Source organism: Malaclemys terrapin, chromosome 5, assembly GCF_027887155.1.
Source record: "Malaclemys terrapin pileata isolate rMalTer1 chromosome 5, rMalTer1.hap1, whole genome shotgun sequence".
Lineage (NCBI taxonomy): Eukaryota > Metazoa > Chordata > Testudines > Emydidae > Malaclemys > Malaclemys terrapin.
The window spans coordinates 16,562,453-16,577,851 of NC_071509.1; the positions used below are offsets into that span (position 1 = coordinate 16,562,453).

Here is a 15,399-nt window from a genome sequence, read left to right on the forward strand (position 1 = left end):
TCAGGAAGTAATGTAAAATGAATACGCATTTGAGTCAGTGGTCTCAATCTAAGGTGTTGGAATAATGTTTCAGAACATGAAACTGATTCTGTTGAAATCAATGGGATGCCTGTGCTGGGACCTCGTGGTATGCAGATAATATGTGATAATATTTTGAATTATTCTATTACTAGGTTACTGCACAATAAGAAAGGGTGTTTCTGATGAGTTTAGAGTGGTACAGTTATAATTACATGACCGCTTCTACTGCATTTTGTTTACCTAGTGTTGCTTTATAAAATCTTGTTGAAACCAACAGGATCTTTGCAGGATGCATCATTTGCTGCCATAACATTTTTATGGTAGGGATCATGCAGTTGTAATGTATACATGGTGCATCATTGAAAAAAATAAAAATTCTCAGCATTTTTAATCAGAACCTCAATTTTTAGATACAGAACACTTTTTTTTATTAGATCCATATGGAATACTGTATTGTCTTCAGAAGGGAGGAAAAAGCTAAGTGGATTCTTAATTCTGGGCTACCTGTGATATTCTAGACTGATGCCCTATTGTAACATTGTGACACTGTTATTGCTATTTTGTCCTGTGTTAACATGTCTGAAATGTGACAAATTATGCTTTCTGCATTATCCAGGTGTTGCATAGTCAATTTGCTTTTTGCATAACCGCCAGCTTCCTGTATCTATGTGCAGCAAGCACTGGAAGAGAGCAAACAAAGCAATTTTGGAATGTGTTTTATTAAGAATACCATAGCAATATTCCAATGAAATATACCATATGAATATCATCATAGCCGTTCATCTACAGCTGTGTGTACTGGAGAGAACAGCGTCTGTGCACTGAACTCAGAGTATTTCTCAACATTCCTTGTCCTCTAGTTCCTGCTGTGCTTTCGCTTGTTTAGTATTGCAAACCCCAAATGTTTAAAAATCATGCATATTTTTAAAAAATAAACTTTGTTTTGGTGTTTACGCTTTGGGGTATAATTGGGTGGCGCTTTCAAGTATTTCTCTGCAACTATGAGGGCTAAACTTTTTTTTCTTTTCATGAAAACTAAGATTCTCACAATCACTGGATTCCAGGAGCTGGGCCTTTAAAAAAACAAAATGAAACCTACCAAATAACATCAGACTTATGATAAACTAGTGAGAGTTGGCAGTGCTGCTGGTCACCCATCTCTTTGAGATGACAGCTGTGAAACTTTTACAGGAATTGGGGGGCCTATTGAGACAATCTGGCACTCTCCAACCATGGCCTGTCACTGGAGTGATGGTTGGAGTGGACCCCTGCCTGAAGGGGGAAGGTCATAGGACTCCTTTCCCTCTCCTGCGCCACCCAGGAGGGGTGGGAGTTCAGGGGCCCAGTGTTGGCTTCAGCATTTGGGGTATCTACTTTAGTAGATAGGCCATAGCTGCTACATTCTTCTCCTGCCACACACACATCACTCTGGTGGTGGTGTTGGTAGGGCCTCTGGAGCAATGGGTGAGTCAATATACCCCATTGAGATTTTATTTTATTTTTTATTTTTTATTTTATTTTATTTATGATGTATAAAAGCTGAGGTTCTAATATAAGCACATGACTCTAGGAGCTAGAGCTCTAGGGATGAGCCTATGGTGTTTGTGACTTAATTAGGACCTGACTAGAATTTCATTTTCTAAAAGACTTTTATGGAGCTCTGGGGATAGGGTTTCAAATTCAAAGGTTGTGTGAGATGTAGTGTGACTAGACTTTCCATAGATCTACTCTCAACCATTCTACTGACAAGTAAGAGTGTGTCTGCTGTTGTAACTAACTTTTTCTTGCATTCTTCATATGCAAAAGTAGCCCTTAGTAAGTTTGTGCTGGCCTCTTTAAGTCCTGTCTGCCTTCTGTTTTCAGCCAAGCACAGCAGGTGGATAGTTCCCAGGGTGCATGGGAGCTGCAGACTTCACCTCAAAGCATTATAAGTATATAGGCAGTGTCATCCCTTTGATAAAGCTGAGACCTGGAGGGAGAAGGAGCTGCTCCACCAAAGGACTGCAAAAGAAGCCTTGTAAGGAATAGGGTAAAAAATAGGAAGAGACCATTGTGGAGAGGAAAGTTGGTCTGTATTGGGACTTTAAGAGCCCTAGAGTGTGGCAAGGATGAAGGAAGAGGCCTTGGGTGAAGAAGCAATGTGGACTTGAGGTCACAAGTAGATACCTGCTTCATTCCAGGTGCCCAACACCAGATCTTGTGATGGAAGGCAGGTAGAAGCTCCCCTTCACCCACCCGTATGTCATACAGTGTGGGTAAGAGAGATTGGTTTAATTCTTTTAGAGGAGTGTTGAAGCTAATTTAGTCTTAGGTCGTTTCCAACGGGAGCGAGGTCATTCTGTCTGCTACATGAGTATAATAAAGCTGAGCAGAAATCAAAGACCTGCAGCAGTTTAAACAGACTTTTTAAGTTATGGTTGGACATAATGAAGGGGAGCCTATGAAAGAAAATGGCACTGTAAAGGTATGTAAAAATTACTGCAGTATTGGGAGGTCTCTTCTCAATGAAAATCTCTTTGGGGTAAACTTCAGTATTAAAATTCTGTTCTTACCTTTCCCAGGCCTAGTTCCAACTCCATTTGAATATGCTGCTTATTTTAAACTTCCACATCATTTCTTTTCTGCTCAGTCCTATCTCTGCCAAAATCTTCATCTCTTTCCCCACTCAACCCAATATCACTGCTCAACTTCCTAAGAATCAGGTTTATTTAATTTGTAGAATATTTGTCTTTTAAAACAGTTTTTTTTAGAAAATGATGCCAGTCTTTACGAGCATGGATACTCCATGTGCTGTCATTTAGACACCAGCTTTGATATGGCTCTCAAATGTAAGAAATAATGTACAACCTTTGTGGGAAAGCATGAAGGGCTCTCAAATAGTCTTGATCTTTTTTTCTGAAGCGCATGCCCTCCAGATCTTTTGAGTACAGTGGTGTCTTTGTGCTGTATGGCTTTATTGCCTACTTCTGAATTGCTTCTATGCCAAGCTGGCTGTCCTGCATCCTGACAATGGATAGTCATGCTCTAAAAGCACTATTTTCATTGTTGGGAGTGAAGCTTCCTTATGTTACTCAGAAACCAGACATGGCAGTGGTGTAAGCATAGATAAAGTGGTGATGGGCCCAGAACAGGGGCAAAATGGAGAAGATGTTTTTGTTGTGGGTCTGTGAAAATGTTTTCTTCCTGGCACTGCATTAAGGCTTGTACTCATGGCTAAATCGGCACTGCTGTGATCGATGCAGTGGTGTCAATATAGCGGGTCTGATAAAGACAAACTAAGTCGATGGCCGAGTGCTCTCCCATCAACCGCTGTACTTCACCTCCCCGATAGATGGAAGGTAAGTCGGCTGGAGAGTGTGTCCCGCCAACACAGCACAGTGTAGACACCGATGGAAGTTGACCTAAGTTACATCAACTTAAGTTACGTAACTCGCATAACTGAAGTAGCGTAACTTAGGTCTACTCACCGCTTTAGTGTAGACCAGCCCTTAGAAAAGCTTCTTAAGGTTACCCCAGGGTTGGTGGAAGGAGGTTGCTTGAGATATAAAATGTATTTTCTGTTATCAGAGCAAAGTTTGGAACATAAACTGATCTCTTGTTGGACAACACAGTATATTGTCAACACTAAATAACCTAGGCTGGTGTGCACTAGAAAAGTAGGTTGGTTTAACTACATTGGCCAGGGGTGTGTGGTAAAAAAACAAAAAAAAAAACACCCATGAGCAGTATTAAGCTGACCGAAGTCCCCATGTAGACAGCGCTAGGTCGACGGAAAAATTGTTCCTCTGAACTAGCTGCTGCTTCTCGGGATGGTGGATTACCTGCACTGATGGGAGAATCCCTTCCTCGGCTTAGGTAGTGTCTACACTGAAGCGCTACAGCGGCGCAGCTCTGCTGCTGTAGCATTTTAAGCGTACACAAGCCCGTAATTCATGATTTGCTGTACTACCAAACAAACTAAATGTAGCTGTGTCTTTAAACTGCATTAAGTTGGCTTTGATTTGGTTGCAATTTCAGCAGAATGTTCGTGGAGATTAGGGCTAGACCTTTTCTAAAAACTCACTGTTTGTGCTTGCTGTTGTGTAGAACAAAGAAAATAAATGTTAGCACCAAAGGCTAAAATTCTGTGCAACTTGCTAGTGAGTCCCTTTCCACACTTTCTAGCAGAGAGGAAGTTTAGGTGTGCTGGGTCAACCCAGCCCCGGTGGTGTGCAAAATCGCCCACCCATACATCTTTAGGTAGTGACCTATGAAAGACTCGTGCTGCATCTCTCTCTGGAAGGAGAAGAGTGACAGCAGGGAACCACATTGACATCACAAACTGTTCTTTGGGCTTCTCTTGCTAAAGGTGTCTTGATTGTTTGTGACGGTGGGGAGGATGGTAGTAATTGGTCAGGGGGAAATGGAGTGAAACAGGAACTGATTATAATGAAACAATTCAATAAAAATACAATACACTAACACTATATAGGAATACATACTGTGTGTAAGTGCGCAAAAATATTTGGGGTGAGTTATAAATTTCTGTAGTTATATTCTTAAGCTATATTGAGGGAGCCTAAAGCATTTGTAACAGTGCCCTTTTGTAAATGTCCTATAAAATAAATCTAAATGATTAGAACATACATGGAAAATCTTAAAAATAGGCCCCCCAAAATTCTAAACATATGGAAAATAAGAAGAGTTTGTGTTAGGGATGGGGAAATTAATTAGATAAAATAAGTAAAAGAAAATAAAAGCTAAAGGTTATGGAAAGCAAGCTGTCAAAGGCAAATGACCATGAGCATACAATTAAACTGCTAAGGCTCGAAACAATAACTGTGTATAGTGGGAAATTGGCAATGGCAAGGAATTGTATAACAAAACTTCCTTCTTCCACAGAACTAATAAGACACTTGCCAGTTGTTACCCTAATCATTTTGGGCCCCAGTCTGCACTGTGCTCTGTTCTTCATTCAGACTCCAAGCAGGCATGGAATAATTTAAAGGATCAGAGCTTTTGCTTGTCTATTGTGTGCCATTCCCCTCTTTCCTTATTTTGTGCCTTGGCACAAAGCAGTCACAATCAAGAAAAGAAAAGATAGTGTGTGTGTGTGTGTGTGCAGCACACAGCCTATTGTGGGCACCACACCAGTATGAATAGTATCTAATAATTAAAACAACTTCATTTACAGGGAGCTATTTAGATATTCACCTGTCTTACAATGAGCACATAAGATTTTCACTAGTCTTTCAGAAGAATGTCCTATATTGGAAAAGGAAATGTCCATTATAGTAAAGGGAATTGTTCCCCTTTGTTTCTAATTGCCCAACAGTTGCCCACACCTACACTACAAAGTCAGTGTATGAATTGTCACTTATTTGAAATACTACTTGTGTGGGGTGGGAAGAGGTTCTGTCCTTTATTTAAAGTTTGTGTTTGAATTAATATTTCCTAAGTTGTATAGTAAGTCTATAAATTGAGTTATCACCTTAACTTGTTCTGCAAGTGCATATTTTAAATCATTATACTGGATTTTTAAGGGCAAAGTATATATGTATTCTATATAAAGATATTTAATTGATCCTGAATTGCAACAGATGCAACTGGCAATTAAAACTTTTCCCATTGTAATAGTTCTGTCTGAATCGTTTTGAGTTTTTTTATTCTGACGTAAGAAAAAGGGGAACTGCAGAATGTCTTTGTCTAATTCAATGTTTTTGATAGCACTGATTCACTCCTAGCACTATGCATTCTGTGTTCAACATCTCACTGCAAGCTCTAAAGAAATTTGCTTTAGAAAATACTGTTAACTAGTGGATATTTTGAGCATTTCCTGTCTGATTTGTTAACTTTAAAACAAATATTTTCATGAATAACAAAGAAAATTTGAAAACTAACTGATTTTGGAAGGTGTAGTATAAAAATTCTGATTGCTTTTAGCAAACCACTACCACTTCTGTTTTTATTAGCTTGCTTCTGTTAAGTGCCTGCAGCAGGATTCTTTCTGTATTGTGTCCATGATGCAATAAATAGGTCAGGCATCCATTAGAAAGCAGAAAAAGAGGCTGTTTACCAAGTAGTTTCCTGTATGAGTGGAACTCAGAGAGCTGACATTTTGTTGAAACGCAGCTGGTGTTTAAATAAGTTTGAAAGCTTTGCTTACTGCCTGCTGAGAACCTCTAAAGTGACATATTGCTTTTAGGATACAATTGATGTGAGCTTTAAAAATATATATCTTATTTAATAACAATGTTTGAATTTCTAAAGCTTTTTAGAATATGTGTGCACACTGAGTTGCTCCAAGGTTGTTCGTCAGAGTGCTCTTGAAAGAGCAAGTTTGAAGAATATACAAAAACTGTTTAATGCTAAGGCTGTGACACGAAGGTAGAAAATTCAAAGTTCAGGTTAATACTCTGTGCTTAATTCATGGAGCCTTTTAAAAAAATAAAGGCAAAACCTTTTACAAAACATGTTAGGGATATATTGATGCTAACTTCGCTCTTTCTGGCTGTTGTCAAACTTTTACACCTATACTTAATTAAATATGCAAAATTTAGGGATTTTCAACACTGTCAGGATGCAAAAGATATATACCCACTAGTGATGGGTAATCATGAGAGGCTTTATTCAGATGCTGATAAAGGCTTTTTGTAACTCAACTAGATCTTAGCTGGGGGCAGGGGGAAATAGTGCTGTGTACACAAGGAGAAAAGGGAGATAGTCCAATTCATTTTCAGATCCATTTTTGCAATAAGACTAGGGTTGGCCGGAGTCTTGGTTTTCCTCATTCTGTTTTTGTTTTCAGAACAGGTGGATAAGTGCAATAACTTCATGGTGCTTTTTCAGTACAAACTTATTTGACTGCTAGTAAAGGGGTTGGAGATAAGAAAGCTGTTCTAACATGGTCCATCGAGCAGAATAAAGAACACGTCCTCCCTGATAATACTTTACATTCTGTGTTCAGTTATTGCCACTGCCTGATTAATATATTCAGTCGTATAGTGCGTAGAGATCCATGTGCCTTGTATATCTTGTAACTGAGTGTACTGCAGCTGTAGTTGGAGTAGTGACTGAAGTGTGAGTTTTCATTTTCTCTTTGATTTTCTCAGTCAAATTTGCTCTGGGTTCTGGTTTTGTGTCAAAGTACACACACACACGTGCGCACGCTATGATGGCATAGAAGTTATTATATATAATTCTATGTCATGATAGGTATGTCAACTTCACAGACAAATCAAATAAAAAACCAAGGTCCTTGCCCCCAAAGTTGACAACTCCTCCTGGGATTTGAGCAGACTGCTCTTTCTGCCTATAACACCATGATCTGCAATGAGAATTTAGCAATTTTGGTGATGTATTGGGCAGAATAAATTTATAGCGCATTCTGTCATAGTTGTATTGATTCACCTGTGTTAATGATAGTAAAAACTTGGTCCATCAGAAGAGTAAGAGAATGTGGTGTTCAAGCCACACTGATGTGCCATTTTTACAGTTACTTTCTTGACTGTAGCAGCCCTTTAAAAATTTGAACTCAACAGGATAGCCCTAAGAGATACTATAAACATTTCAAGATGATATCTTCACTGAGTTCTTGGGAAGGAAGGAGTTTCACTTGGCTAGGTTCAGTTAGGAATCTGAGCCATCATGTGATCAGTTAGTTCAGTATTCTTATCTGCCTGCAGTGTCAATTAAGAATTTAAAGGAGTAGCCAGTACATAATCTTTGGGGTTTTTACTTTAATAGTATAGATGCTGGATGAAGCTCATTGAAATCAGTGGCAAAACTACCACTGATTTCAGTGAGGCCAGAATTTCACTTGCTGTCTTCTGTAGCTGAAGGAATTGTTGTCAGTATGGTGTGATAGGATACAGCCTTTCCTTGAGTGGTAATTATTGATGGTACTTGGTCAGGTTGCTGACAAGAGACCTGACTAATCAAAATTACTTTCTTTTTGGATAGAAGTTTAAATATTGTACAACACTCTTCCACCATCGACAGTATTAAATTATCTCTGTATGAGAATCCATCATGTTTGTCTTCTGCTCCAATAACAGTTGCAGAAATTCAGTGAATCAAATCTCATGCTTTATCTTTTCATGGCATGGTATGTATGGGAGCATAAGAGACTAAGTAAGACACCTATGGAAGAGGATCGACAAAGTTGACACAGAGGGATGGAGGAGATAGCCTGCATGCTATTTGTCCCACTAGTTTATCTAATGGTGTTATATCCTTGTATAGGAGAACTGCCCCTTACTTCACAGCAGGGGCTTTGGAGAGTCGTTGGGCAACAAACTCACCTCCCTTTTCTCAAGGGCTACTTTGCATCTATTTCTAGTCTCCCTTTTTGCCTGGCTGAGTAATGAATTCAGCCCTTAATTGGAGGTGGGGGCCTTAGGAGAGGAGGTTCTAGGAGAGGAAAGATTTAAAAAGCGGGGGAGTGGGGAATTTGAGAAGAAACTTATCAGCTGGCAACTACAGAAACAGGACTGCCTTCCTCTTAACCCAGTGTGAGGAAATGTTTGAGATTTTTGTATTGGTTTCTGTTACTTGCTCCAATCTTCTGCAATATGAAGTAGTCACATTTAAATAGATAAATATAAGAAACAAATAAGCTTTGCTCGCTGGCTTATGCAGATGTACTGAATTGGGAATACTACTTCATTCATGGTTCCCTGAAAAAGACCCTGCATACTCAGCATTAATTCTGGCTTGTTTTTTCATGTGCAGTGAACTTAGGGATATCAAGTACTGTCCCATCAGTTTGCCTGGCACATGTAATAGTGAGTGATATTTGATTGGAATGCTCCCACTAAAAGTGAATTATCAAGAAGAAAAAGTCATAATGGGTAGTTTTATAGACTGCTGCTGAACGGAGGTGCCATTTTCCCTTTGGCTCCATAATTTAATAACAATAATTCTCAGCTCTTTGAGTGCTGGTCCCCATGTGCGTACCACTGCTGTACATGCACTCCATGTGCCTGAGACCAGAAAATTCTTGCTAGTAGTGTCTTTTGGTCCTCGGCACACTCTCCCTCCTTGTGCTCTGATCCAAGGGTATAAGACATGGTGTGGACTGAGACCGAACACTCCAGTGTCCATGGTCTGACCCTTCAGTGTCATTCCTATAAATATTAAACTGTAAATATTGTAAACTCTTCTTAGTTTTGTTAATTTTAGATAGCTAGATTTTGGGGGAGCACCACCCTCTCCCCCTTCCTGGCATGGTACACTGATTAGGCCCAGGATTCATGTCTCCTGCCCCTGTTCTTTCCCAGTCAGCGATGACCACCAGAGGTACCTCTGCTGTGTTAGAGGAGCTCATATCTCCACTAAGTGCGGTATCCACCACTCCTTCCCAAACCCATCAAGTGCGGGAGTTTAGGAAGCAACTTGTGGAACAGGCTATCAGGCCTTAGTCATATCTGAGCTGTGCAGGCTCATCTGTATAGCGGGCTGAGGTGTACCAAATGGCAGGCTTCAGTGATTAAAGGTCTCCCCTTCAGCGCCATCAGTAGGAGCAGGACTCAGGACTATTGATACTGAGTAAAGAGAGGCATGAGCATCAGTCAGTACGGTCTTTGGTACTGATGGACAAATGATTACCCCATACATCATCAGTGCCAATTCCAAAGGTTCATAGAGACAGAATTTATCATGTTGACAAAATGTACCACTTTGCAGGACATCACCATTCTGCCAGATCTGGAATCCTCCCCTCTTATCTGAATTGATTCTTCCAAGGGAGATTCTGACACTATCTCGCCACAAATATTATGGAAGAGACTGTTCTTCTATTTCTTCTACCAGCTGGTATCATTCCTCAAACAGTTCTGACAGCAATGGGCTTGGAGATGGAGCCCACAGTTTCTTCATCGGGTGAATCTGGCATGGGGGAGAGACTCTCAACACTTCCTCCAAGGGATGTGAGCCTGAATAGAGGATCCAGAATCTCTGGGGGTCCGTCATGAACACACAAGATGGGATTGCGCCCCCCCCTCTCCCCCCCCCCCCCCCCCCCCCACACCCCTCTGGGACTTGTGGTACCTTATGCCTTTGAGTCCACTCCCACCCATGATAGATCCCTCTCCCTGGCCTTAGTAAGGACTGCGGAACCTGTACATGCATTATTCTGAATCCGTCTGGTCCCACAAAGACCATCACATCCCTCTCCTCTGAGTAACCAGCCTGAACTATCCCCAGAACCCATGGAGGAAGAAGAACCGGACCCAGTGTTACAGTCAGGTACATAGTCTTCCTCTCCTGACATCATCCTCTTCCTCCCTGCTCCAGCATCAGTCTTCACCAGACAATTATAAGCAATTCAGGAGTTGTGAAGGATTGATGATGTCCTTCAGATCTCCTTGGAAGAAGTCAGTCATCCCACAAATTCATGGACATTTTCAAAGTACAGAATGTACTAGGGTTGCACTCCTAGTCAGCAAGGCTATCCTAGACCCAGCCAAAGAGCTATGGGACACCCCAGCAACATGTGCCCCACGTTTAATAGGGCAAAGGAGAGATACTTTTTCTCCCACGGGACCAGAATTTCTCTTGACTCATCCTGCCCAAAACTCGCTAGTGATTCAGGCTGATACAGAGAGAAGTAGAAAACCATCTATCAAGTCTGTCCCTATAGACCAGAAAGCCAAATGCTTGGACCTCCTAGGGAGGAAAGCATTCATATCTACCAGCCTCCAATTCTATATAGCCAACTATCAGTCTGCACCACCCCTTATATTCTCTGATCAGAGAACGAGGAGAAAGAGAGCAGAGGGGTGGACCAGCGGACAATACTGGCAAGAATCTTCCGTGCTCAGCCACAGGGAGTGCATGTGTACCCACTGTGGAATACAGATAAGGGTCACACATCTCAAAGAACTCCGCTTACAGAAAGTAGGTAACCTTTCTGTTTTTATTAATAGCTTCTTTAAAAAAGCAGCCCGCTCCCTCTCCTCTCCCCCAACCCCCAAAATCCTTTTTATTTTCTATAGGGTATCTGGTAACCTTGATTCTGTGCTTTGTTTAATCAATCCCTTTAAAAAGTTACTGCTTTGGTGCAGCTGTGTACTCTTGGCCTCCTAGTTTTCTTTTAATACATTGAGGATTATCCCCTTTTCCAAGTCATCAAAGTATACTGCTGCTACCATAATACAGTCAGTATTCAGAGAACAATATTTGCCTTCTTGAAATTACTCACCCAAAATAGGGAGATGTGTAGAGTAGAAACAGTCTGTCCTATATGATTTCCATTACGTTGTGGTTTGGGCTGGAAGAGGAAGTGGGCATACTGAAATATTGCTAAAGAGTGTTCTCATGGTATTGATGATGCAGCCAAAACCAGGGTAATGTGTAGAGTCTTATAAAATTCTTTTTGAACATAACTTTCCAAACTTCAGTTTGAATTCAAGATGAGCAGTGGCAGAATGCTTTCAATTTACAGTAGTATTTTGAAACTGGTTAGCTTTTTTCTTTTTGCATTTTTAAAAATTTTTACTCCTGAGGGAATTCTGTGCCAAAAAATTAAAAATTCTGTGCACAATATTTTAAAATTCTGCAAAATTCTGCTTATTTTATTTGTCAAAATAACACAATATAATCACTCCATTTTCAATTATTTGCTGACAAGTATTGTGAAATAAATTACCAAAATAATTGAAAATGGTGTGATTATATTGTGTTATTTTGACAATTAAAATATTCATAACTTTGCAGAATTTAAATTTTTAGCACAAAATTCCCTCATGAGTACCAGGATTCTGGGTGCAGGCAGCTCAGTGTGGGGGGGGGGGTTGTGTGGCAGGGGGCAATCTGAAGGCACAGGGGGTCAGTGCGGGGTTGTGGGTGCAGGAGGAATGGGACGCTGTAGGGGAGTCCAGGTGAAGGTGATTAGGGCTCAGGGGGTAGGGGCTGGGGGAGTGGGGCTTGGTGGTGGGGGGGGGTCAGGGTACAGCTGGTTGGGGCTCAGTGGGATGGAGGTCTGGGTGTGGGGGCTCCTGATGCAGGGGGTGAGACTTGGCAAGGTGGGGGACTAGGGAGTTCAGTGGGGGAGGGGGGTGCTCCTGATGTGGGAGGGGCTCAGTGGGGGGCTTCCAGGTGCGTGGGTGGGGGAAGGGGGTCACTGTATAGGGAGTTGTTCCCCCTGTCCATCCGAACCCCCAGGCTCCCCTGCTTAGCCTTACCACCACCCCCATACACCCAGAACCCTCACCACCAAGCCTCACCCCGTGGTGCAGAGCTTCAGCCCTGGCTGCTCTGTGCAGGGGGGGGGGAGGGGGGAACTCCATCTCCGTCCTCCTTCTCCGCCCACCCAGCTGGGACTAACGTCCCTAGGTGGCTCAAGCATCCCCAGACCGCCATCCCTCCAGTGATTTACCTGTCCCCCAGCTGCCGGGGAGGGGTGAGTGAGCACTAGTGCAGCTTCTCTTTGCTTTCCCACAGAAATCATTTTCTGCAAAGAAAATTTGGAGCGGGGAAGAGGGGGGCTTTTTTCTGCTGTGCCGCAGTGGTGCAGAATTTCCCCAGGAGTATAAAATGGACAGAATTATTGCAGCCTAGAGCAAACGTAATACCTTGCACTAACATAACATTTCTGAGCAAAAGCCCTCAAAACACTTTACAAAGATGTTTAATTATCCTCTCCATGTTACAGATGGGAAACCAAGGCACAGAAGTGCCTTGCCCATAGTCCAAGTGAGATGACAGGAATCGATTTCAAGGCCAGAAAGAACCATTGTGATCATCTAGTTTCACCTCCTATAGAACACAGGCCATAAAACTTACCCAAAATAATTCCTAGGGTGTATCTTTTGGAAAAACATTCAGTCTCTGTTTAAAAATTGTCAGAATCCACTATGACACACGGAAAATTGTTCCAGTAATTAATTACCCTCAGTGTTAAAAGTTGACACCTTATTTCCAGTCTGAATTTGTTTAGGTTCTGCTTGTAGCCAATGGATCATGTTATGCCTTTCTCTCCTAGAGTCAAGAGCCCATTATTAAATATTTATTCCCTATGTAGGTACTTATCGACTGTAATCAGGTCACCCCTTAACCACAGATCTCCTGACTCTGTCACATGATCATCAGTCCACTAGACCAATCAGCACCGTACTGAAAATAGGGGTTTATAGTGGAAGTACTGAACTAGCTCTGTTAAAGGTTAGCAGATATTACTGTAACTCGCTCACAAATATACTGCTTTGTTTCTTAATTGATTGGTTTTTAAAATTTCAGCTCTTGGGGGGGGGGGGGGAAAACGGGACATTCATAAGATGACTACTTTAAGTGTGCTGTACAGAGACTTCCTGAGAAAGGTCCTAAAGTATCTGCAAGCCCTAGTAACTTCATGTTTCTCAAGGGGTTTTTAAATGTTCATCCATTCAAACTTTTTTAAAATCACTCTGTTTTACTTTCAATAAGTTATTTTGGTTTGTTCTCTAGCCTTAGTAGACAAAATTTGTTTGAGACACAAGGTGGGTGAGGCAATTGTTATATTTGGACCAAGCAGTGAAGGAGACAGATACCGGGGGGAAGCTGATTTAAACACAGATATCTGCTGTGGTGACTGTATTGTCTGGCAACAAACAGAAGTGAAGCTCTGCTCAGAGTACAGAGTGCTTAAGCATTTAAAAGAGCAGGACATGACATTCCTCCACCATATTTTAAAATGCTTCCCAACTATATATACATTGTCATTATAGCTCAGTGGTTTGAGCATTGGCCTTCTAAACCCAGGGTTGTGAGTTCAATCCTTGAGGGGGCCATTTAGGGATCTGGGGCAAAAATCTGTCTGGGAATTGGTCCTGCTTTGAGAAGGGGGTTGGACTAGATGACCTCCTGAAGTCCCTTCCAACCCTGATATTCTATGATTCTATGAAAACACAATATAAACTAACTAAAAGTTGTGGGTGGACTACCACAGACTTTCAAGTTGCAAGGGATTATTCTGCCCTGGACGTGCAGTTCACTTGCTAAAGAATTTATAAATTCAAGCACACTGCTGATTTTCATACACTCTTGGTGATGTGGTATGGTATTGTTCTAGTCAAAAGGAAAAGTCGATGGTAAGGAATCAACTGGCTCTGGTACCAGAGGTCTGTCCAACAAGTCATTGACATTAAGAGTTGTATCAGGAGAAGGTTCAATTGCAGGAACAGAAAATCCTACTGGAACATCCCTGGACTCTGGTACTTGTCAAGGCTGCAACTAGCCCATATGTTGTTTCCTTTAAAGTACTATTGGATAGTTTTTACCACACACAACAAATGTCCTGTACATTTTACAAGTTCTCTAGATATCCATTTCACTACACAACCATAGTTGAGAGTCCACATTAAGTCTCCTACTTGAAAAGAACAATGGCAGGTCTCACATCATCGATCAGTTTGCCTCGCTTGGGATCTGGCAACATGTAAGGTAACATCCAGATGTAGCAGGTCCAAACAGGTACACAAAGATTGCTTCAAAAAAGAGTTGCAGGTGATTCCTGGGTAGAACATGTGGTGTGTTCCTGTAGACAAGCAAGAAATTGTCCATGATGATGATTCAAAATAGACTTGTTGGCTCTTAAGACATGCTTAAGTGTCTAGACAAAGTGTTCCACTAATCTTCGTGTAGCAGAATGGTATACAATGTGCTGAATTCCATTTGAATGGAATTGTTCTGAACAGAATTGAGGTCCATTGTCACTCACCAACTGTAACAGTCGACCATTTAGGCTAAACAAGATAGAAAGATGTGCAGTTACGTTAGTAGCTGTAGTAAATGGGTATCCACTATGACCAAAAACATACAAGCTTCAAATGGTCCAGCAAAGTTGACCTGAATATGTGATCAAGGAGTCTCGGGCCACGACCAAAGGTGGAAGACAAGCTGAGCCAGGATCATGCTGAATTTGCTGACACATAGTACAGCACTTTGCCTTCCTCTCAATGTCTTTGTCAATCTCTGGCCACATGACTCCGGCTTTGGCTTTCATCCATACATAAGTGATTTCAGAATGATCACTCTCAGGCCCTGTAAATGCAATCATGATTCACAGATAATTCATGTGACTATGTGAATTGTGTAAACTGTGGGTTTTTATGATCAACACTGTACCCTGTAGTACTATTTCTTTCAGAAAAGAAATCACACTGAGATAAAACACTTTTATCTGAGGTTTCTTTGGGTTGACAGAAGCGTGGATATAGTAGGTGTAACAGCCCAGCATTGCTGGGTTGAGTCCCTTTATGGAATTGAATAGTCTAGGAATGAGCTAAAAATAGCAATGCCCAGCATTGCATGCAAGCAGCAGCTAATGACAGAATTCCATGTTTTGTTCCAAAAATTGAAGTTAATGAGCGGTGATCCGTCAGCAAGGTAAAATGTCTGCTATGCAGATAGGTATGGAAC

General features: G+C 41.4%; 1 protein-coding gene across 6 annotated transcripts in view; it reads left to right on the forward strand.

Moving 5' to 3' along the window:
• The window catches only part of MAEA (macrophage erythroblast attacher, E3 ubiquitin ligase), a 111,331-nt gene that overhangs the window by 81,187 nt on the left and 14,745 nt on the right, over positions 1–15,399 (forward strand). The gene's annotated exons all lie outside the window — the stretch shown is intronic.